The 24,020-nt window shown below is 52.3% G+C and overlaps 1 protein-coding gene across 1 annotated transcript in view; it reads left to right on the forward strand.

The window, feature by feature from the left end:
• LOC311188330 (uncharacterized protein) overlaps window positions 1-24,020 on the forward strand; it is a gene marked incomplete at both ends in the record, with an annotated part of 140,846 nt that overhangs the window by 14,426 nt on the left and 102,400 nt on the right.

The following is a 24,020-nucleotide window of genomic DNA, read 5'->3' on the forward strand; positions in this document are numbered from 1 at the left end:
ATCAGGAGCCCTTCTGGAGACCTTCAGAGAGTCAGGATAAGGTCTGGGGCTCAGGGTATGATCTTCCCTTCCCTTCCAGTGCCCCTTCCTCAGTCCTCCATCCCCACCGCGGGCATCATTGCTGGCCTGGTTCTCCTTGGAGCTGTGCTCCCTGGAGCTGCAGTGGCTGCAGCTGTGATGTGGAGGAGGAAGCACTCAGGTAGGGAAAGGAGTGGGGGATCTTGTCCACTGGGGGCTTCCATGTCCCAGGCAGAACTTGCCCTGCCTGTTTATTGGGAAGTGCCATCCACACACATGTGTTGCCCAGAGGGCATTTGCTCCAGTCCCCCCTCACCTCCTTTCTTCTTTTTCCCCAGTCCTGACCTGGGTCTTTAGTCCCAGTTCTGGAAACTTCCCTGTGGTGCAGGATTAGAAGATTCCTTTAGGCTTCTGACCTGACTGCTCCCTGGTCTCACATGATTTTTCTACCCACAGGGAGACAAGGAGGAAGCTACACTCAGGCTCTAGGTAAGTGTAGATCAGTGGTTTGACCCTGAGCCCCTGGGGACAGTGTAAATGGACTCCATGGGGGAGTCACCCTCATCAGTCCCTCCTGTGGTGTCATCTCTTACCAGGTTCCGTTTTGTTCTCAACCAGGCAACAATAGTGCCCAGGGCTCTGATGTGTCTCTCAGCCCCTAAAGCATCTTTTAAAATGAATGTGATGAGGGCCCTCCACGGTGGCACAGTGGGTTGAACGTAGTGCTGTGAAGCTGTCCGCAGCCTCACAGTGCAGGTTCGATTCCTGGCCAGCCAGGAAGACTCCCACTTGGCAGGGCAGACATCTCCTCTCTCGTCCGCTGCTTCCCTCAGCAGTGCTTTCAGTCCATCTGTCTGTTCTGCTCCCCACTCTGGTGAATCCTGATTCATCAGATCTGGTGAATCAGGTCTCTGGTGAACCCTTTCACTCTCCCGCGACTTGGGCCTGTACCCCAGCTCTTATATAAATAAAAAAATTTAAAAAAATGAATGTAATGAGGCTTCTGTTGTTCACACCCTGGACAGCACCTGGTATTGTGCAGAGTTTGCATTTTCAGTCTCTCCTAGGTGTGATGGTGTCACTGTTCTTAACTGTGATAGTGAGCATTTGTTCATATTTTCACTTTTCTATGAATACAGTTGCCGTTTGTATAGAAGTTTTGTACATTTTTACAGATGAGGTGCCATTCATTTATTACACTATTTTTGTCCTTATTAAAATTGGGTTATTTCTTTCTGATCATTGAGTTTTCGGCATTATTTGTAGATACAGTCCTTTGTCAGATTCGTGATTTGCAAATGTTTCCCCCCAACTCTGTGACCTGAACTCCTTTACTGATGGGAAAACGAACACTGTTGCCCAGACAGGAGCATGGAGATACATATATTTGGAAGAGAAAAGATAAATTGCTAGGTTTTGAGCAGATACTGGCTGATTGGGGTGTTGGGGGTGGAGGGGAATGACTTATGCGTATCCTTGAGTGTTATTTAAATGTCCTTGTATGAGCATGAAATATGTTTTCTAAAGTAAATTACACTTCATTCCTCAACTTATAAAACTCTTCACACATCATGACCAAATCATGTGTTAAGACCAGACTGAAATGTGGGTTACAAGTAATGGACCTGCTCGTCATAGTTGCAAAGTCATGGTTTCCCTTTGGGTTTACTCTGGTATTGTCCATTCTTGGGGTGTTGGACACGTGTAATGACCTGTGTCCATCATGAGAATATCATACAGAGGATTTTCACTGCCCATCGTGTCTTCTGTGCTCCAAGGATTCAAAAGCAAAAAGGAACCAGTGGAATCACATCAGACTAAAAAGCTACATAGTGAAGGAAACTATCATTAAAATGAAAAGACAATATCAAATTAGAGAAACTATTTGTACATCATCAATCCAATAAGGATTTAATATCCAAGATCTACAAAGAACTCCAAAACAAGAAAATACCTCAAAACAGAGGAGAGGAGCTAAATAGGTACTTTTCTAAAAAAGATACACATGTGGCCATTAGATATATGGATACAAGTTTATCATCATGTGCTGTCAGAAAAATGCCAATTCAAACCACAATGAAGGTCTCCCCTGGTGGCGCAGCGGTTGAGCACTGGGCTGCAAAGCTGCCAGCAGCCTCTGCAAGCCAGTTTGATCCCCGGCCGCAGGCGAGGGTCCCACATGGTGCAACAGACCTCACCTGCCCCTCCTGCTGCTCCCCTCAGCAGTGTATTTCTTCGTCAGCCTGCCTATTCTGTTCCCTGCTCTGGCTTTGGTGAATTCTCTCACCCTCCTGCGCTTCTTACTGTACCCAGTGCTTGTATAAATAAATAAATAAATCTTTAAAAAATAAATAAAACCACAGTGAGTTCCCACCTCACATCTGTGAGAATGACCCATTGAAAGGTGTGGAGAAAAAGGAACTCTGGCACATGGTGGGTGGGAATGATGTCTTGTCCTGTCAGTGGGCAGAATGAGGGGTTCCCTGGACCTTCAAAACTGCACACTCTACATGGGATCTGCCATCAGCTGCATAAAGACAAAACATACACTAAAGTGTAAGACCTTCAATAGAAAAGAACTTTAATACAATTACTATAAAATAGAGAATCAGTGTGCAATAGAGAGAGAAGAAGAGAAAGAATATAGTTAGTATAGTTCCCAAGTGAAGCACCCAAAGTTACCCGTCCCCTCATGGGTCAATGCCCAGCCAAACAGGCTGGGCCCAAAGCAGGCCCACTGGGGCCCGAACGCCTGCCACAAGGCTAAGGCACCTACTGGTAGAGACCCATGGGAAAGGGTCAGGAGGGGCCAGGCAAGTCTGGAAGGAAAAGAACAAAATCTAAATCCATGACAAGATAACAGCGGTCATTGTCAGCCTCCCCATGAGTCTCTCACCCATGTTTTTAATCCCTTTCACATGTCTCTTTCCATGTCCCCAACTCCATGGCACAAGTCCAAGTGAGAAGCAAGGCGTGGTTTCTTCTTCACATGTCTCTCTGCTCCATGCACCTCCTCAGTCTCCTTTCCCCATCTTGCTCCATGTCTTCCTCCTCTTCCTTAGCTTCTCATCCCTGCTCAGCCCCACCTTTCCTTAGGCGGGGCGGTAACTTGGTACCTCTGTTTTCTATGGATAGCACATTGGTCCTGCCCCTATGGGGAAAAAAATAATGAAGGTTCCTCAAAATAGACCTGTCATATGGTCAAGGATCCCATTCCATGGTATTTATCCAAAGAAATTAAAACACTAATTCCAAGGAATATGCACCTCCTACAGTCACTGCGGCACTGTCTACTATAACCAAGCTATGGAGACAATCTAAGTGCCCAACGGCAGATGAGGGGATAAAGAACACAAGCTATACACACTATGGAATACTACTCAGCTGTGAAAAAGATGAAATATTGAATTTGCATCAACATGATAGATATAGATGGGATTATGCTAAGTGAAATAAATTTGAAGGAAAAAGTTATATACAGATGATTTCATTCATATTTGGAATATAAAGAAACAAAGTTGGGACAGATGAAACTAAACCAAAACATATTCTATATATATGACTGTAGAATTGAAGCTATGGCTGGAGGTAAGAGTAGGAAACAAAGTAGGAAGAGGGCCCGATGGACTGTAGTGAAGACTATGGGTGCCCTTAGGGTGGGTGTGATGTGGTAACAAACATCTGAAGAGATGTGACCCTTGCCTCTGAACACATGCAGTGTGTAAACCAATGCTAACCTCAACTGAATAATACAATGAGGGGGAAAAGAAAAGAAAAAGGTAAATTGTCTCCTCTATTGGTCACTGACCTCAGGACTTGGCCTTCGCCTCCTCACTGCCATGCAGGGTGAGGGGCTGGTTGCCCACAAGGGCAGAGGCAGGAGGTGCAGGGACTCCTGGGGCTGCCCAGGCACTGCTGAGTAGAGACACTGCAGAGAGGGAGGCTCTGAGGGGACCAGAGACAGAGGGTCAGAGTACCCCAGTGCTGAGTGAGGGTCTGGTTCCCAAGGAGAGGGGAATGTGCGCGTGTGTGTGTGTGTGTGTGCGTGTGTGTGTGTGTGTGTAACAAGAATGACAGGGTACACAATATAAAATGATGGGAAGTCAATTAACATCAAGCCCCAGAATAAAGTAATTCAAATTTCACACAGTGTAAAGAGTGTCAGAACAACACCCCAATAAATACAGTTCCATGGAGAAGGAGCTTCTGAGTGGGACTGAAAAAGCATTGGACCTGCAGAAGAGGAGGAGGTTTATGGTTGGCTTGAGGTGTAAGGAGCTGGGCAGGACCCCTCCGCCTGTCCTGGCCCCTGCTAGGATGTGGTGGCATCTTCACCCCTGACAGCTCACTCATTACCCGAGTGTTAACATTATCAATGGTCCACTGCATTCCCAAGATGTCCTCCTGAAAGCATCCCCATTGCATAGTCCCAGCCTCTCTGCCTCAATCCCCACCCCCACTGCAATTCTCCAGGGTCTCACCTATAGGGGCGGAGATACACTTCAGAGCACAGGGACTGTGGCTGCCCATGGGAGAACACAACAAAACTTGGTGAGAGATGAGACCACAGGAGAAACTGATGAGAGTGACTCCCCCATGGGCTCCATCTACACCATTCCCAGGGCTCAGGGATCAAAGCCTTGACCACACTTACTTGCAGCCTGAGTGTAGCTTCCTCCTTGTCCTCCTGTGGGAAGAAGCATCAGGTGAGACCAGGGAGTAGTCAGGTCTGAAGTCCTAAAGGAATCTTCTAATCCTGCACCACAGGGAAGTTTCCAGAACTGTGACTAAAGACCCAGGTCAGGACTGGGAAAAATGAGGAAAGGAGATGAAGGGGGACTGGACCAAATGCCCTCTGGGCAACACCCGTGTGTGTGGATGGTACTTCCCATTAACCAGGCAGGGCAAGTTCTCCCTGGGACATGAAAGCCCCCAGTGGACAAGATCCCCCACTCCCTTCCCTACCTGAGCACTTCTTCTACCCCCTCACACATGAAGCCACCTTGTGTCCAATGAGCACCTCTAAAGAAAACCGAGCTGGAAATGAGGACCACGGCAAGGATGGAGAACTGAGGAGGTGGCACTGGAAGGGAAGGGAAGGTCAGACCCTGAACCTGAGGCCTTGGTCTGACTCTCTGAAGGTCTCCAGAAGGGCTTCTGATGGCCCCGAGTCAGCCTCTGTGCCCACATTTCCCTCCTTATCCCATCTCAGGACTAGGGGTGCTATCAACCCCTCATGCTGCACATGGCATGTGTATCTCTGCTCCTCTCCAGAAGGCACCTCCACAGCTGCCCACTTCTGGAAGTTTCCAGTCCCCACTGCCCCCCGCCTGGTGTTCACCAGCTCTGTGTCCTGGGTCAGGTCCTCCCCAACTCGCTGCCAGGTCAGGGTGATGTCATCAGGGTAGAAGCCCAAGGCCCAGCACCTCAGGGTGACCTCATGCTCAGAGATGGGGTGATGGGTCACATATGGCGATTGGGGGGCCTGAGTAGGAAGAAATGGAAATTGAATGCTTTTTGTTCCCTCCATGGACACTGAAGCAGCCTCATGTGACCATCCTCCAGTGGAGAGAACAGTGTAGATGGAGGGAGGGGCACAAACCCCAGAAACCAGCCTGGTCTGGGAGTCTGGGGTAGTAGGTGAGAGCCCAGGGAGGGATGCAGGTCTCTGAGCATTTTGTTGCTGACCTGGGTGGAGGGTGATGACACAGACAGGCAGGAGTAAGATCTCCAAAAATGCTCTCTGACCAAAAACAAGATCTCGAGAGAGAAACTCATTGCTCCTACGATGGCTGCTGGTCAGAAGGATCCAGTGAAGGGTGATTTCAGGGGTGGTCTCCCCTCTTTCTCAGGAGAAACTGGATTCCTTAACTGTCCTTCAGAAAAAGCAGGAGCCTCCAGGCCAGTCTCCATCCCAGAGCTGGAAAACGTGGCCGACAGCTCCCTCTCTGGCCAGAAGGGGGCGCTTTCTCTCCATGATTCCATTGCCCTGCGGGGTGCGCGCCTCAGGGAGATCAAAGGCCCCGCAGCCCTCTCACCTCTGAGCTGCGGCGCCTCCTTCCACATCCCCAGGAGTCTGGGGGCCCCTCCCCGCACCCGCCCCCCAGGCTGCTCCCGTCCTGCTCTGCCCGACCTTCCCCCTCCCCCTCGCGCCGGGGAGCTGAGCCGCGGGCCCGCCGGGTCCAGGCGCGCAGGTCCCCGCCCAGGGCGCGTCCCCGGCGCCGTCGTGGGGAGCTGGTCGTGCCCGCGGAGGAGGCGCCGTCGGGCCCCGCGGCGCAGCCCAGAGTCCTCTGGACCGTGGGAGACCCTGAGCCCGCCCTGCAGTCACCCCGTGGTCTCCGCCCGCACCCGATCTCCCGCCCTGAATAATCCCAAACTTAAATAAAACCTAAAGGGGGAAAGTCCCGCGGACTCTTCCCTGGTCAAGGGGCCTGGCAGGGGCCACGGCCTCGGGGGTCACGGGGCCCCGAGACTCGGGGCGGGGGGTGGGGCGGGAGCGGTGACCCGCCCCGGCCCGCGCTGCTCCCCGGCCCGGCTCTGGCTGCGGCGGCCGCGCGGGGCCTCCAGGAGCGCTTGGAGCCTCCGCGCCCAGTGTCTGCGGAGCCGCGTCTCCTCGCCCGACCTCCCGCCCCGCCCGCCCGCCCGCCCGCCCCGGGGCCCGCGGCTCCGCGCTCTGGCCCGGGGAGTCGCTGTCGAACCCCGAACTGCGTGTTGTCCACGTAGCCCCCGCGATGCACCGGGGCTCCCCGAGGCCGGGCGGGACATCACCATTTCTAACACCCTCAGAGAGGGGGAGCCTGGGAGCGGGGAGGGGTGAAAGCCGGGCGGACCCTCCTCCCGGGGCAGGTCCTGAGTCCCGGGGAGATGGGGCAGGGGAGAAAGTGTCCAGGAGGGAGGGAGCTCCAGAGACTGAACATGGGCAGCGGGTCCAGAGGGGGCAAGACTCAGGGGACAAAAGGAGGAGGCAGGGTGGGGGGACAGAAAGGGACCAGGACTGAGGGGGCCACGGGGGTGACAGAGGGCCCTAAGGCAGCAGCTTCCTCTGCAGAAGCCTTTTCCCTCCACCCTGCACTCACCAGCCCAGGTGTCTGTCTGGGCCAGAGCCCTGGAGAGAAGCAGCAGGAGGAGGGTTGAGGGCCCCAAGACCAGCACTGCTGGGGTCTGGGGAGCTTCTAACCCTAGGCTGGTGGGTGGAGACTTAACTGGGCAGGCAGTGATGCTGACTGGTTCTCTGGGAACCTCCAGGCACTGGGGACTGAGAACTGGGGAGGAGTCACAAGTGTCCAGGGCCCAGCACAGGTGGTGGAGACAGAAGTGAGGCTAAGGGGGCAGTGGGGTGTCCCCAACAGTAACCTTCCTGCCCTAGACACAGCCCTGGGGCCTGGAATTATGAGAACCAGACTGGGGCCCTGGGGCTTTGCTCTGGCCCCTCCTCTCCTCACCCAAAGCTTCCTCACCCTGTGTCTGTGACCCCAGCACTGGGTCTGCGATTCTCAGTCATTTTCCATTCCGGATCCGTGTCCAGAATGACAAATTAGGGAGGACGCCAAGCATAATCTTGTTTAGGAGGTATCGCTCCCCATACTTACCACACTGGGAATAAAGCGAGTTTGATCATGTAGTTGTTTCATTTAGAATTATAGTAATAATCCAATGTCTGTTAATAGATAATCAATAACCAATGCCTGTTAAATAACTTCTTTTAATCAGGGCAATGGGAAGAGTGGATCTTTCACGTGTTTTATGTTTGCAGTTGTCTTTCTTGTCTGTCTCATTGTTTTTTCTTGTCTGTCTCGTTAGAAGACAGTAGGATTTTCAAGTTTCCTTCTGCATTTAGCTGTGGTTCTGGTTGAAGTCTATGAAAAAATGTCTACAGCCTCACACAAATATGTTGGAGTAGTGTTTTCACATTATTGTGAATATTTCACTTTGATACTAAATTAAATCTATACAGCTGGTATTTTCTCCCAGGTTATTTGCAAAGTGAAACCTGAAACAATATCATTAAATATTTCTTATTCTGTTACATTTCCTTAGTTCTCTCTTGCATAAAACAAACTGCAGTTAGTTTTAATGTGTGATTTTTTTTAAAGTAATATATTGTTCCACAAATTATAAAGCTCTTCAATGTTCATTACACTGGAATCAAATTATTTTAAAAAATTCATTTTATTTTTCACCACAAATCCAAAAAGTAAAAGTAGTACTGGAAGTTGTCAAGTTAGTGACAGGACACAATTTTCCATGATTCTGGTTTTTTCTGAGCACTTATATTTGGTCAAGGAGAAGTGACTCTCAGTCAGCAATTGTCAGTTGATTTTCTCAAAGGAGCACACACTCATTTTCAGGACAATGTCTGTCTAATTAACCGAATCAAATAGCCACAGATTTTGTCATTCATTCCTTCATGTGCAGATGGAATTACCTACAAAAAAAGAAAAACTGTCTAATTCATCTCATGCAAATATTTTCCTTGGCACATGGTAGTTGGGGACGCAACAGGAGTGTTGTGTGTGCACTTGCGTGTCATCGCATCAGGTGCTGTAAAATGTGGATTTGAGGATGACAGAATAATGAAGATAATTTTTAATGCTTCAACCAAGACACTTTGAAATGACACTGCCTTTGAATTGTGTTTCTGAGGTAAGTAGTTGTGAAGAATAACTGCAGTTAGTAATTTAAGCTCCATTTTTAGTAAGTTTTACCTCAGCAGATGGCGAAATAGTGAAAAAGCCAATGGTGTCTTAGTGACGTTTAGAAAATAGTTTTGACCTCGTGGCTCCTGTAACAGGCTCTGGGTGACTTCAAGGATTCCACAACCACACTTTGAGAAATGCTTTTCTCAGTGAACCAGGGAGCATCTCCCTAGTGTTCTCTGCCTTTGCCTCCTCTTCACTTCCCAGCATCCCTCTCCCTGGCTGGCTCCTGCCTCCCCAAGCTGCCTCCCCTGCAGACACAATGGCAGCAGAGAGAGGACCCTGGAGACATGGAGCTTGCACTGTCATGAGAGATGGACACTGAGTAAAGGTGACAAAGACACGTGTAAACCTGACATGAGCCAAGGGCTGGAGCGTGTTTATTATGCAAGTAGAGCAGTAGGAGTGCTTCTATTATTTTAAATAATATCAAAAGATGTAAAAAATAATAATAAAACAGGGCCTCTGTGGGGACATAAGGTTTAAGTCTGAGTGCTATCACTTCTTAGACCTGAGTTTGATTCCTGGCCAGGGAGCAACCCACAGGGGGCAGCAGACCTCTCCTGTCTCACCCACCACTCCCCTCAGCAGTGGATTTCAGTGGATTGGCCTATTCTACTCCCTACTCTGTGTCTGGTGAATCCTCTCAGCCTCTGCACCTCTGGCCTGTACCCCAGTTCTCGTATGCATAAATAAATTAAAAATGAATCTAAAAACAAAGAAATAAAAAATTACATGCAGCATCAAGTACAAGATCCATCTCAGACCCAGTAAACAGCAGAGGCTGGGGACCCAGTGGTGGTGTAGGTGAAACAAGACAATGGGGCACTCAGTCAGCAGGAGTCAGGCTTTGTCATCAAATGAGTTTGATGTCAAACTAGAGAGGGTCAGTCCACCATCCAGTGCTGCCAGGCCAAGAAGTCTAGGCTGGTCTGCAGCCCCAGCCAGTAGTCAGGCACCACCTGGGAGACTCAAGGTATAGCTTAATCTAGCCCTTTGTTTAATTTCTCTATATCCATATCTAAGTGACGTTTTTGTCTTTCTCCTTTGGGCTTATTTCCATTAGCTCCGTCCATGTTGCCCCAGATGGCATGAGTTTTTGTTTCTTGATGAGTCGTATTCTATTATCTATGTACAACCCCTTCCACAGCTTGGCTACTGTAAATTGTGCTGCAGTGATCAGAGGGTGCCAGTTTCCTTTGAAGTAGTGTAAGGTCCTCTGCTGGTGTGCTGGCACCTGCCACCCTAAAGGGAGCTGGAGTCTCTGAGAGCACCTGCTTACTCTGCACAGGGGGTTGCAGGAGGTTAGAAGTTCTGCAAATAGAACTTTTTTCTTTTTTTTATTCATATAAGCGTTAGGTAAAGTCAGAAGCGCGGGAAGGTGAGAGAATTCACCAGAGCCAGAGCAGGAAGCAGAACAGGCAGAAGGACCCAAGTACATTGCTGAGGGGAGCAGTGGGTGGCAGGAGAGGTCTGTCCCGCCATGTGGGACCCTCACTGGCGGCCAGGGATTGAGCCGGGGAACCGGCGCTGCAGAGGCTGCGGGCAGCAGAGGCAGCAGCTTCACAGCCCAGCACTCAACCGCTGCGCCACCAGGGGAGGCCCCCAAGGTGGTTGTTCCCAGACTGAAGTCTCTTGCAATTGTGCACATGGTTGAGAACCACAGTGATGAGTCCCCTACTGGGCACTATCCTTCCATGGGCTCCAGCCTGTAGGCCCCTATCGTATGGGTACTGTATTGCTCCAGCCCTTGGTTTTGGCTTTGGGGCTTTTTGGCGGCTCTCTTGTCTTAGAGCCCGGGCAGGTGGGTGCCACTGCGGCCTATCCTGGCATCCCATCCTAATGCCCTGTGACTACCCTTTTCAGTTGGGATCCCAGCCTGTGTCAGAGACACCAAGTGTTAAAAGCTCTTTATGAGTTGCTGGACAACACCAGCAACAAACAGCTCTTTCAAACATGAGGCCCGGAGCCTTTGCTCCTTTCCGGTGATGTCAGACTGAGGACTGGAGGCCCAGTCTCTGACAGAGGTCTTCATCCTCTCTTCCTCCCGCAGAGGTTGGCTCCTGGGTGCTGCTTTTCTTCTTTCAGCTTCTGGTTCTCCTTTCTTCAGAGGCCAGGAACAGAGTCTTCCCCTTCTTTCTTTGGAGGTTGGAACAGAGCCCCTCAGCTCCCTCTAACCCTGGCTTATATCACTCTTCAGGGTGTCCCAACATCAAGTCTGGTTGGACTATTTTTCCTTTTTTGTGCAGAAGAACTGAGGTATTGGCCAAAGTTGTAGAGTGAGCAGAACAGGCAGACTGACTGAAACACACTGCTGAGGGGAGCAGCTGGCAAGGCAGGAGAGGTCTGCTGTGCCCTGTGGGTCAGCTCCTGACCAGGGATCAAACTGAGGCTGTAGTGGTGATGGTGCCGAGACTTAACATCTAGGCCACCAGGGAGGCCCTGGACCATCTTCATCCTTGGCTGACTGGACCACTTAGCACCAATCAGCTCAGAACTTGCACCTCATTGGTCCTGCCCATAACCCAGGAAGCATGCAGAAAAGGGCAGTTCTGAGGAGCAACTGCTACAACAGACTTGTGGTGGAGCAGCAGAGTGGAGACCACCGCTGCTGCTGGCTCCTGCTGCCAAGTCATCTCACAGATCTGCGCCCATAGATGCGGGGGACAGGCGCGGGCCCCTCTTCCTGAGGCAGGCACTGTGGGACTTTGCCACCTGCCCAGGCCCCTTCCTTCACCGCAGCAGAACTGCTTTCTAGTGCTCTCTGAAGTGAAGGATGCTGCGGCTCAGCCCTGTTCAGTGAAGCGTGACCCGGGCCAAGTCTGGAACCAGGATGTCTCCACGTCTCCCCGTCTCTCCCCTACTGGCTCATGCCTTCAGCAGGGAGGTGACCTGCAGTCCTGAGGAACCCACCACTCCATGTCAGAGCCTAGGGCACAGGTGGTCACAGACCTTGCAGGACTGCAGAGTTATCAGTGCCCCCCAGCCCTGAGTTGGAGCTACCTCTGTCCTGGCCTAAGGACCTCCCTCCCGGAGGCCTTCGAGCCCTTCCCAGCTAGCGCAGGCCTTACCAGCTCCTTCAGCTCTGCCACCTTCTCCCATAGCTGGCCGAGTTTCATGGCCAGCTCGCTCTTGGTGTGTTGCTCTGTTTGGAGGGAGCCGGTCACCTCCATATTCTGATGGGCCAGGACAGACAGAAGTAACAATGAGACGCCACCCAATACAGCTGGAGACCCAAAGCTCAGTGTCCCCTTCCACATCAGGAAGAGGTCATCCCCCAGCCCAGGGCACCCCAGCCTCCTTACCTTCTTGCCAAGCGCTCTCTGGGCTCCAAATCTGATCATCTCCTGCACCCACCCTCTGCCCGAGACTCCCACGTCACCCGTTCTCCACGGGGATGAACACTGCCCACCTCTACACATCAGTCTCAAAGGCCACCCCCTCCAGCCTCCAGACCCTTCAGAGCCAACTGCTCCCTCAGTTGCCACATCCCACCTTGCCGCCTAGCAAAGGGTCTGCTGCCAAGGGCCCATGGGAGATGGGTAAGTGTCCAGTTGATTTTTAAAAGACAGTGGGGGAGGATGTCCCAGCCACTCATCTCTGGTGAACCTCACGCACTTGCAGTTCTGCTACAAAACTCACCTTAGTCCTTGCACCTGTAACAAAAGCCCCTTTTCTCCTAATCTTGCATTTCCTACTCCTAAGCTAAAATGAATTCATCACTTTGGAAAATCAACTGCAGTGTGGACTGTTGGTCCTTGCAGGACATGCCCAGATGTCAAGCCCTGTGTTTGGGGCAGGGGTTTGAGGCTCTCCCAGTAGGACGGGCCCCTGAGCATTCACACTGGAGGCTTGGAAGGCCCAAATCTCACACCCCTGCTCTGGAAGCTCTTCCCAAATGACCTTTCACCCTTCACGGTGTATTGTATCTTCTCCAAGATGATAAAGATGTGCAGGAAGGAAAACAACGATCAACCAAGCAGGTGAAATAGCAGACGTGGACACACCGAGGGTTAATGATGGCAACATAAAATCAGCCAGAGGCCAAGTACCCCAAGCAGACAAGCCTCGGGCATGCACGCTGGGAGAGGGCAAGCCAGAGAGGGGGTCTCTGCGGCAGCCTCTGCCGCTGAACGCCAGTAAACTGACTGGAAAGAGGAAGGCCAGTAAACTGACTGGAAAGAGGGAGGCCAGTGAACTTACTGGAAAGAGGGAGGCTTTCACTCAGACACATCAGAGTGAGTAAGACCCCCTTCCCCTGTGCGCTGGACTGGACAGTCAATGACGGGTAAGATCGGGGGCAGACTAAAGAAGGCACTGGCCAGCCTCATGTCTGTGACTCCTGACGACCTAAGACAGGCGCAGTCCCCGAGGGGCTTTATTATGATAAACTTTGGCGTTCAGATCAAACAAGGTCCACATGCCTATAAGCCTAATTTAGGCAACAAGCCCACAGTAATTAACCCCTCCTTTGATGGAAACAAGGCTGCTAAGAACGTCACCTGCAAACAAGCCTGATGGAATTACCGACAAAGCAGTTTTACCATTAGTCAGATAGCCATTGTTTCAGAATAAGTAGCAACCTAGCAACCTGTCTATAATCATACTACTTTTTCACTTACTTTGCTTTTTCCTTATATGTGTACAATCAGTTTCAGGAAATGCGTGATAAAGAAAATAGTGTGTGGCAATGGTAGTTTTATAATCATAATACTTCTCACATAAGACAACACCAATCAAAATGCTTACGTAGAAAACATATTGCTCGTGATTACTAAAAGTAGGAGGTGCCAGTAGGTAAATATTAATGCCTTTTGATCATTGTGGTTTTGGGACACGAATCAAGAAAAGCTAGCTTAAAGAATGCTGTTCGGTGTAGGCAAAAATGATTGTGTAGATTCAGTACCTGGAGATTGTTTACTGTGCCATGTCATGGAACAGCGATCACATGCACGTGAATAATAAAGTAAATGTCTTATGCCTTACAAAGTATTTTATGCTGAGAAAAAATTAAATTGTATGAAATCATCCATTGTTAAAATAGGTATAAAAGTGTATGATGATTTTGAGCAAATTACATTCAGATCTTCACTCTTGAAGTGTGTCTGTTTGTCATTTGTGTGTCTGTCTGTCATTTATGCGCCGATTCCTTGAGCATCCTCACAGTTTCTCAAATCCTGAGACAGTCCTGCAAGTCTACCGCTGCGCTGGTCCGCGGCAGGTCTCAGCACAGCCTCACCTTCCTCCTGTCAAATGGGGGGAGCGCTACCCCATTGGAGCGGTTAAGGTCGGACACCAGCACCTGCAGAATGTCCTGAATCTACATGAGGTGAAAAGAGAAAAACAAGAGCATGGGGAGGAAGAGAAAAGTGGCTTAGAGAAGACAAAAAGGTCAGAGAAGTAAAGAGAGAGCAGCTCTGGACGATGGATGCTAGAGACAAGGGTGACGGATCCATACCACGGCCTGCGCCATCTTTCTAAACGGCCACTCACCACCTCACCTGAGGCAGAAAGCAACATGAACCAAGAGATGATCAAAGCTACCAAATCAGTCCGGAGGACACTGATCTGGCCCAACAACTTCATCTTCCAGGTGAGGAAACTGAGGCCCGGGAGGGACGTGAATTTTCCTGGGATCACCCAGCAAGCAGGTGGCAAAGACGGACTCCCACCTCAGAGGTCACCTAATCCCGAGCACCCAGGGTTCATCTGTGCCACCCTAAAGGGAGAGGGTGTCCTCACTGACTGGCTTCCCCTTGAGGCTGGGGATGAGGGAAATTGCCAGAACAAGAAGTCCATAGCGACGCCTTGTACTGAAGGCTCACTGCGCACCAGGCCCCGCACGAAGGGTGAATGCACAGTCCTCTCACGGATGCTGCCTAGATTTAAGTAGAGATGTAGCACCCTGACTCACAGGTGGACAAAGAGCTTAAACAGTGTCGCCCCAAATCAGATCCCCAGCAGTGCTATGGAAAAGCCGCACTCAGACCCAGGGTTCTCACCCACTTCTTTCATGCTCTTCACCTCTCACTGAGCTGCCCCTGGAGCACCCCTCTCCCAGGATGCCTGGCTGAGCAAGACTTACATCTTCAGATGACTTACAACCACTGGAAGTGGTTGTCTCTGGCCTACTGCCATGTTTCTTCTTTTTTTCCTTAATTCCTGCAGGAGACCCCAAGGTGTTTTTCCTTTGGTAGTCTCTCCACTGCGGAGAGGAAAAAGAGAGTTGAGGCTCACGAGAACAGCAAGCCCCTGTACTCACACCCCACTTTACAAGTTAGATTTGCCATCTGACTTCATGCCACCACCATCTCCACCAGGTGCTGTGAGTAGTCCCCCCGTCCCATCCTCCCAATGACAGAAGAAATGGACTGATAACTTGGTTTAAAGAAAAAATGTTTAGGAATTTTCACTCAGTCTTCAGACTCGAACTTCCGGGATGCCATGACTCAGTAGCTGCCAGCAGGCAGCTCTGCTCAAGCTCCTGCACCAGTGGATGCTCATGGCAGGAGGCAGTGAGGGGACAGCCAGGGGCACAGCCAGGCCCATTTCAGAGCAATCTGTTACAATCTCACATATGTCTGCATACGTGCATTAACACAGAAGGCTTTTTTTTCTCAGGAGACTCAAGCAGAATTGATGCTTCAGTCGCCTGTTTATCCTGTGGTGAGCTGAGCAACCCATTTTGAGACGACTGGGGGAAGATTCCCAACTGGGAAGGTCAGTTTGCTGGGGTCTGATCCACAGAGGGTAAACAGATCACTCCAAAGAGCACTGATTGGGGGGTACTCTGGCCCCAGGTTCATAAGGAATTAGAATGTGAGATGGAGAAGTCGGACAAAAATTGGAAAGTCTCCGTGGAGTAGAAACCCCGCAGAAAACCAAACTAAACAATTCTTCCCAGTGTCACCCAGAGCAGTTGCCAACGTTTCAAGTTTACTAGGGAAGCGTAGGCTTTGTAGGCGCTCAGTGTTTAAAGGTGGGGTACAGTACAGAGCAAGTAAGCCTGAACCCTCTCCCAGGGTCGGGTCCCATGGTCTTGGGTCCCCTTCAAGTCGGTAATCTGCAGCCACAAGAGAAACCTGAAAGGGGGTTAGTCCTGGGGGGCTGGGGCAACAAATCAAGCACCCAGCTCTTGATGTGACATAAGGATGGTTCCCAGGGATTGTGAGGGAACTACCTTCCAACCCTTGCCCCGCCACGCACATTCGCCGCTCCTCTTTGTCCTGGGCCAGCCCGTTTATGAGAACCCCTTCTCTAGGTGCTGCTCCCTCATAACTGCTCTCTGGTCTGGCAGAGAGCCAAGGGGGTGGCTCAGGCCTGGTTATGAGGGTCTTCTGCAGGGATGCGAGAATGTGGGTGGAGAAGGAGTTGGTTAAAGGTGGTAGGAGACATTTCCTGAATGTGAGCCTGTGTGAATTTCAGGAGGCAAGGAGCAAAAAGAAAAAAAAAAGTAAAGTCATCATTAGTATTGGCCCCAAGAGTGGGAGGAGCCATGACACTATAGGATTTTGAAACCATGTCAGCGGGGAATTGGAGCCCCCAATTTCCCTTTCCATGTCTTTGCGTAGTTTCATGAAGGCTTCCACATTTTGTTCTACAATCTTTGATTCATTGATACAATAACAACATTCTTCCCTGAGGAACAGGCAGGTGCCCCCCTTGTTAGCCGTTAACAGGTCCAGAGCCCGCCGGTTTTGGAGCATGGCCTGTGCCAGGGAGGGGAGCTGTCTTTGTGATGATGCTAAAGACACAGAGGTTTTTTCTAAGGAGGGGTAGATACCTTTAACCGAAATGTTAGAAGTGCAGGAATGGAAGCCGACAAGGGCATCAGTTGGATAGCAGGGGTAGCTGTGATTGGAGTCCCATAGGGGGACTGAGAGTTGGGGAGTCTGGCAAGCAGCATCTGTAATCTTGATCATAGTGGTATTGAGATTAATTGGAGCTGCCGCCAGTAGAGGCCTCTGAAGGGAAGCACAGAGGAAACAAGAAAGGTATTAGAGCCAAAAGAGTTATGTAGGAATAGTATAGCGTTTTGTATTTTACGAATCCAGGTTGAGGGTGTCTCAGTCTTTTCTGATGATGTTAGCTGATTTTGTAGGACTTGCTCTGAATGGAGGATGTCCTGGGAGACTTGGACTGTGGCATTTTGTGTCGGGACATAGTCCCTTGAGATGGGAAAATGTTGCCACTGTGTAGGAATGCCAGCCCGTGTACCCTGTGGCTTGGACTCCCTGTACCCAGCGTAGGTCCCAAGGACCTGAAATAGTATAGTTAACTTGATTCGTATTGAAACCCGTATTATGACAGATGGAAAGAACATTCGGCCTTTGTCTGGAAGGTGCACTGCACATGACGGGCAAGGGCACCCCCCATATTCTTTGTAGGTATTCTTGCAATGATCTAAGGTTTGATGGTAAAAGAAAGAAAACATGGTGTTCATAGTGTTGTTCATTGATGAAAGAGTTAGGGTGAGAGTGATGGGTGCTGTGCATCCGGCCTGTGGGCACTGTGCAGTACCCACCAAGTGGGTAGTCTCCGTGGATCCTGAGACAAAGGTCTCCCTAACTTTGAATTTCTACACATAGGACACTGAGCTAGGGGAGATTTTGACAAGAAATGCGCATCCTAGTAGGACCCAGGTTACAACATGCATACAGCTTGTCTTCGGGCACACGTTTGACCCGAGAGAGATGGTGCCAGGAGGGGTCTCACAGAGGTGTTACCGCTATAGGCGTGGTGAGAATGACTGTGTGCGGACCAGTCCATGGAGGCTGCAGTGGCTTTGGCTGAAGCGGTTTGAGCAGAACTTGGTCTCCTGGATGCAGTGGTGGGGAAGGTCAGTTGAGGAGGTCGAGATTCGGGCAGGACTGGGTAAGTACCGGTCTGCATGTTCCTGGAGCAGTTGCAGAGCTCTCAGGAGAGTTTAGTCAGGTGACCCTTGATTAGCTCATTGGCGCGCTCCACTTTCCCTGAGAATTGTGGGTGGTGGGGAATGTGAAGCTTCCAGGTGATACCCAGAGCTGGGGAGACCTGCTGAGTAATCTTTGAGATAAAAGCTGGACCATTGTCAGATAGGACAGATGTGGGGAGGCCAACGCATGGGATAATGTGGTTAAGAAGGGCCTCGGTTACCCCCTGAGCCGTTTCTCTAGCTGCGGGGAAGGGCTTGACCCAACCTGTTATTGTATCAACCGTTGTGAGCAGATATTTAACTTTTTTGTGAGTAGGGAGGTGAGTAAAATCAACCTGCCTATCCTGTCCGGGTAAGTGTCCACGCAGCTGGTGAGCTGCAGAAGAAGGAGGTTGGCGAACTCCCCCTTGAGGTGATCCAGGAGCACCTGTTTGAGGATGGGAACACAGCTGCCAGACTTTTGCATTCAAGGAGGGGTGGAAGAGCAGACTCAGGATTTGGCGTTCATTAGGCTCTAAGTCGGAGTGATGGAGGGGACAGATAGAGAGAGAATAGGACCAGGATCTGCAGCAGAGTGAGTGGTGGGAGCCCTTGTGGCTGCATCAGCCTTGTTATTCCCTGTGGTCACATAAGAATTGTCCGTGTGGTGTCCTTCACAGTGGATAATGGCGACTTCAGTTGGAAGCTGCAAGGCCACTAGAAGCTTAAGGGCAAGTTTAACGTTCATGATGGGGGACCCCTGGGTGGAGAGGAACCCCCTCTCCTGCCGAATCGTAGAAGGACTGTGAGCCATAAGGAAGGCATATGTTGAATCCGTATAGATGTTGACTTTCTTATGGTTGCTGAGGGTCAGGGCCCCGGTAAGTGCTCTGAGTTCTGCCTTTCGGGAGGTGGTTCCTCCGGGCGGCTTTCCTGCCTCGATGACCTGATTGAGGGTAACCATGGCCTAGGCAGCCCTCCGCTGACCTCGCGCACCTTCGCAAGAGCTGCCGTCTACAGACAAGAGTCCAGTAGGCATCTGACCAAGGGGAGTTGGCCAAACCCAGTCTGGAGGTTTGCATTTCACCCAGGATTTCAGGGCATGAATGAGCGGCAGAAGGGGGGCCAGAGACAGAAGAGGGGCTGGGTTGAGAGAAGTTGACTGAGTGAGACTCACCAGAGGATTTTCGATAAAGAGCACGTGGAAGTCCTGTGAGCGGGCAGGAGTGAGAGTGGAGAGCAGGCGGGGAGACAGGAGGGCCTGAAGGTGGTGCGAGGAATGTGCTTGGACAGGTCCTCCCAGAGTAAGTTTGAGGGGTTCCCGGGTGAGTAGAGCTGCCGCCGCCAGGGCTCTAAAGCAAGGTTGCCAGCCCCTGACGGTGGGATCCATCTGCTTGGAGAGATAAGCGACAGGACACAGGGCTGGGCCCAGAGGCTGGGAAAGGCCACCTGCCGCCATATCCCTATGTGCGTCTGTGCACAGGAGGAAAGGCTTTTCTGGGTCAGGAAGGCCAAGGACAGGTGCCCTAAGGAGGATATGTGTGAGTAAAAGGAAGGCCCTGCAGACCTCCCCGGGAGATTGGAGAAGTCCTTCGAGGGAGGCTTTTGCTGTGTCGTACAGTGGCTTGGCTCGGAAATCAAAATTAGGGATCCAGTGACGGAAGAATCCAACCAAACCTAGGAAGGAAAGGATTTGTTCTGCCGATTCAGGGGAGGGAAGGTCCCGGATGGCCTGGCTGTGGTCCACCATCAGCTGTTTGGAGGAAGGAGTTAGTGGAAGACCCAGATAGACGGCTGTGGGAACTGAAAGTTGGGCTTTGGACGGGGAGACACGGTATCCTTTTGAGCCCAGGAAGGTGAGGAGTTGTGCAGTGTGTTGCTGAGATTGTGGCAGAGAAGGTCTGCAGAGGAGGAGGCCAGCAACATATTAAAGGAGACCCCAGAAAGGAGTTGGACTTACCTGCTACCTTGACTGTTACCCTGGGCTCCTTGAAGTCTATCGGGGTCGATGAGTCCGGGCCTCTTCAGTCCTCAGCTGCCAAACCGAAGACCGCCGGTGGCAAGAGTTGCAGGGGCTGGAAGGACTGGTCCACCGCAGCCAGGCATGGAGGGACAGTCACTTTTCCAGTGACCCTGGACGTTGCAGATGGGGCATGGTCCTGGCAGGTGTTGGGGCATTGTCTGGACCAGTGGCCTTCTCGACCACATTTGAAGCAGGCTCCCAGCGGTGGTCGGTTGGGGGCCATGGGGCCCGTTGTCGTCCTCTGTCAGGCGGCAGGCACTGTGATGGTTGGAGGAGCAGGGCCTGGCAGTCTCAAGGCCCTACCAGGGCCTGAGCTTGAAGCCCAGCCTTCTGGAGACTACGGGGTTCCCTCTCTGCCCTGTCCTGTTCCTTCCGGTTTTTAAAAACTGTCAAGGCCATATTCAGCAGATCCTGGATAGGGGTTTGAGGACAGTCCTCAGCCTTCTTTAAAAAAAAAAAAAAAAGATTTATTTATTCATTTACACTAGAACCGGGGTCCAGGCCAGATACGTGGGAGGGTGAGAGGATTCACCAGAGACAGAGTGGGGAACAGATCAGGCAGACTGACGAAATACACTGCTGAGGGGAGTAGTGGGCGAGGCAGGAGAGGTCTGCTGTGCCATGTGGGACCCTCGCTGGCCGGCCGGCATGGAACCGGCACTGCAGAGGCCTCGGAGAGACTCACAGCGCGGCGCTTTGGCATCTGCGCCATCAGGGGAGGCCTCTCAAACTTCTTAAGCTTCTATTAATGTCAGGAGCTGACTGAGATATAAAATGGGTAGCCAGAACTGTTGAGCCTCCATTTGAGTCAGGGTCAAGCCTGGTATGGCGCTGGAACGCCTCCGTCAGGCGACTAAGGAAGGCAGCAGGGTTTTCTGAGGCAGACTGGGTGATCTCCCTGAGTGTAGCAAAATTTACACTTTTGTGCACAGCCGCTTGGAGACCAGCTAGGAGACAGGTAATAAAATGGTCTTGGTGAGTCCTGCCCCGGGGGCCCTGCCTGTGTCAGTCTGGAAGCCCCACCCCAGCTCTGGGCTGGGAACTGCTGCAGAGCCTGGGGCCATGGTTGTGTCAGTCACAGGGACCTGATCTGCATGGTCTTGGGCAGACCTAAAAACACATTCCCTTTTGTCAGAGGTCAGGGTGGAAGAGAGGATCACATGTAATCATGACAAGTAAGTTCACAGGCCTGGGTAAGACAAGGAAACTCTTTGGTGTAGGTGGTGGGATTGTTAGTGAAAGAGCCAAGAAGCTTTTCAGTCTGGGAGAGACCAGACAGAGAGTATGGACCATGGACCCTAATTCCTCCTTCATTCCCCGCCACTTCCCTGAGGGGACCCAGAAGAGGACCACCCAGAACGGGTGTGGCGGCTAGGAGGTGAAAAAAAGAGGGGAGGCCAGATTGGGGAGCTGGAGGAGGTGAAGACTGAGAATTTAGAGGATCAGAAAACGTTGAAGAGGGTCCAGAGAGGGGGAGAGTGAGAGGAGTCTCAAGACTTGGAGAGTGTGGCAAGTTTTCAGGAGGGAGGGGCTGGAGGGTGGCACGGGAGCACAAGAGAAAGCCAGCCTGGCCCTAAGGGATCTCTGACCATTTTCCATGGCGGTGACAGAACTCTTTAGGTCTGTAAGGATCGAGAAGTCAAAAGCGCCATGCTCGGCCCGTGGGAGCCATTATCCAATAGGTATTGAGGCCACGCAGCGCTGCAGTAAAAGATGAGACGCTTAGGGCACATATCTGGCCTAAGCTCCAAGGGACCGAGGTTTGAGAGAAGGCATCTGCCGCGAGGGTGATAGATAAGCTTCAGTCAGAAGTTGGCTCTCAGAGAGAATTTGATTCCTATATTGGTCACACACACACTTAAGTTCATACAGGCAAGCCAACCCCAGGTTCCCAAAGTACCTCCGACTGAAGACAGCCACTGAGTCTTGTCTTACCCGGGCCTTCCACCTAGGTGGATGTTCTCTGGCTGTGGAAGTCTCTAGGCTCGAGGATCTGCAGTGCAGATGGTCACGCAGGGTGTTGAGCTGATAGGCCGCTTGTGCCGCTGTCAGGGAGCAGGCCTTCAGGGAGCCTTCGAAATTCATGCTGGGGGTGCAGCCCCCATCCCCCTATGTGAGTGTGCTGCTGGGGCAGGGCAGCCGCCTTGGGAGCTTTGGAACAGGATCCACCACAGGGCAGAGGAGGTCTGACCCCTCCTCCTTATTGTGGCAACTGAGTCCCTTCAGGAAGGCTCAGGTTGTCTGATGGCTTTGGAAAGCCTGAGGGTCCAAGCCACACCCTCGGCCCGCAGCCACCTTGCAACCAGGCAGGCCACAGAGCGCCTTGCCCTCCGTGCCTGCTGTTGCTGTTCCCGCCAGCACAGGGCCACGGCAGTCCCTGTGCCCCAGGTGAAGCACCGAAGCCTGCCTGCAGGCCCGTGGACCTGGGCCTGTTGTTCATAGTGTCACCTCTCCTTTTTCAGCCAGGGGACCTCAGTGTCGGCTGAGCTGGGCAAGTCGGCTTCTCTGAGTTCTACCCAAGCTGGTCAGTAAAACTTGCCCCACAGACCTGCCTGCCCCCGCACCCCTACACTGATGCTTGCTCTTCTGCTTTTCCACTCCAGGAAGGGCCCAGCCTCACCTACACGACCTGTGGTCCCCCAGCCAGCTGAGGCTCCCCTCTTAGACTTATAAGCCTGTGGCCACTAGCATCTGGCCTCCTGCCCTCCCTGCCTCCCCAGGGTCCATATGGGGAACTACTGTGCTTTCTGCCTACCCCAGGGGGCCCCCGGTGCTCCCTCCAGCCATCCTCTCAGCTCTGCCCTCCCGGGGCAAACAGTGGTATTCCCCTGTCTTTCTCCATCAGAAATGGTGGAGTCACGTGGGGCCCGAGGCCGCCTACTCCTGACACTAAGGGTGACCCTGGGCTGGGGGGTTGAAAGACAGGGGAGCAGAGAGCAGGGAGCCGGAGGGGGCCGATCACATGTCTGGCACATGGGTGCACTGTCTCGTGTGTGTGAGAGGCCGGCGAGTGAGCAGGGAGAGGCTCTAGCTCCTGCTCAGCATCCCCCTTCCCTGTCCCCCCTCTCTTCTCATCCAGAACCCCTGCCCACACCCTCCCCTGCTTGGTCTTCCCTCCCCACCTCCCCCGCAGCGCTGCAGCCCAGGCTGCACCTGCCTTCCCAGCTCTCCCCCTTCTCTCCCTCCCCCGTTTTCTCTCTGCTTCTCTCCAGCTGCCAGCTGATCGGGTCAGGCAAGTCCATCCAACCTGAGAGCCCCAGGGCCCCCTTCAGCCTCTACCCAGACCCCTCCTCTTCCTGGGACACCTCTCTTCCCAGGCCTGCCTGGGTGACTGTTCTGTGACTTGGCCAACAGCCCCCAAGCCTCCCCCTTCATCTGTGACTTTAGTCTGTTGTGGTGGTGAGCTGACACCCCAGGCGTGACCTCCGTGACTCTTGTGCCCCCTCGGTGGTATTGCTCCTGCCCTGCTCTATGCATGTCTATAAATACACGGGCACACACACACGTGCAAGCGCGCATCTCTGGTGCTGGGAACCGCCGGCTGTGCTGTCCTTCTGAGTCTTGTGGCCAAACTACAAGCAAACACTGTCACCCCAGCCACCCCCGCCAACACGTGCCGCCTCCGACGAGCCTCCCTGCCATTCCCGGCCTGTGCACAGTCAGCCCCCCCAGCCACCTTCTTGCCCCTTCCCCGAGCATGGGGGTGCTGTCCCGGCAGCTGTGAGCTTCTGGCCACGACCAGTCCTGCTGTCTCTTGGCTGAGAATGAAACCCATTTCTGAACAATGGGGAGCAACGTGTTGTGTGCTGGCTGTGTTCTGTGGCGTTCAGGGGGAAGGGAAGGTTTAAGCATGGGGGCGCAGGGGTGCCTGGGAGGCCCCAGTTTTTCCCAGGCTGCTCGGGAAAGCACCTGGACTTAGCTGGTCTTCATCTGAACCCTGCTGTGGCCACCAGGGGTAGAGTGCCATCCTGGAGGACTCATGGGGCCTGGGTGGGGGCCCCAGAAGAACAGGGTGAGAGGAGAAATGCCTAGGCTGGAAGCCAGTACTCTGGCCCTCCCGGGCTGGCACGCAGCCCACAGGCCCTACAGGTCAGAGAGCTGAGGGGGATTGGATGCCCTGACAGGCAGCGCCAATGCGCACCTTGCACCCCGAAGCCTGCCCTCTGCTGGCAGGACCCACACCCAGCGCAGCGCCTGAGCCCAGATCCCAGGGCCCGACCACTTGGTGAGTTCGGTTTATTCAGAAACAAAAGTGAAACACCAGGAACCACTCCCTGGCCTTGCCTCCTTCCTCTGTCCTGGGCGATCTATAAATAAGTTTCCTGGACGTCAACTGATTCATAGAAACCTCCTCTCCCAGGGGCCACCGCAGCCTCCGCTGTGATACAGG

This window comes from Talpa europaea (assembly GCF_964194135.1).
Source record: "Talpa europaea genome assembly, chromosome: 2".
NCBI lineage: Eukaryota > Metazoa > Chordata > Mammalia > Eulipotyphla > Talpidae > Talpa > Talpa europaea.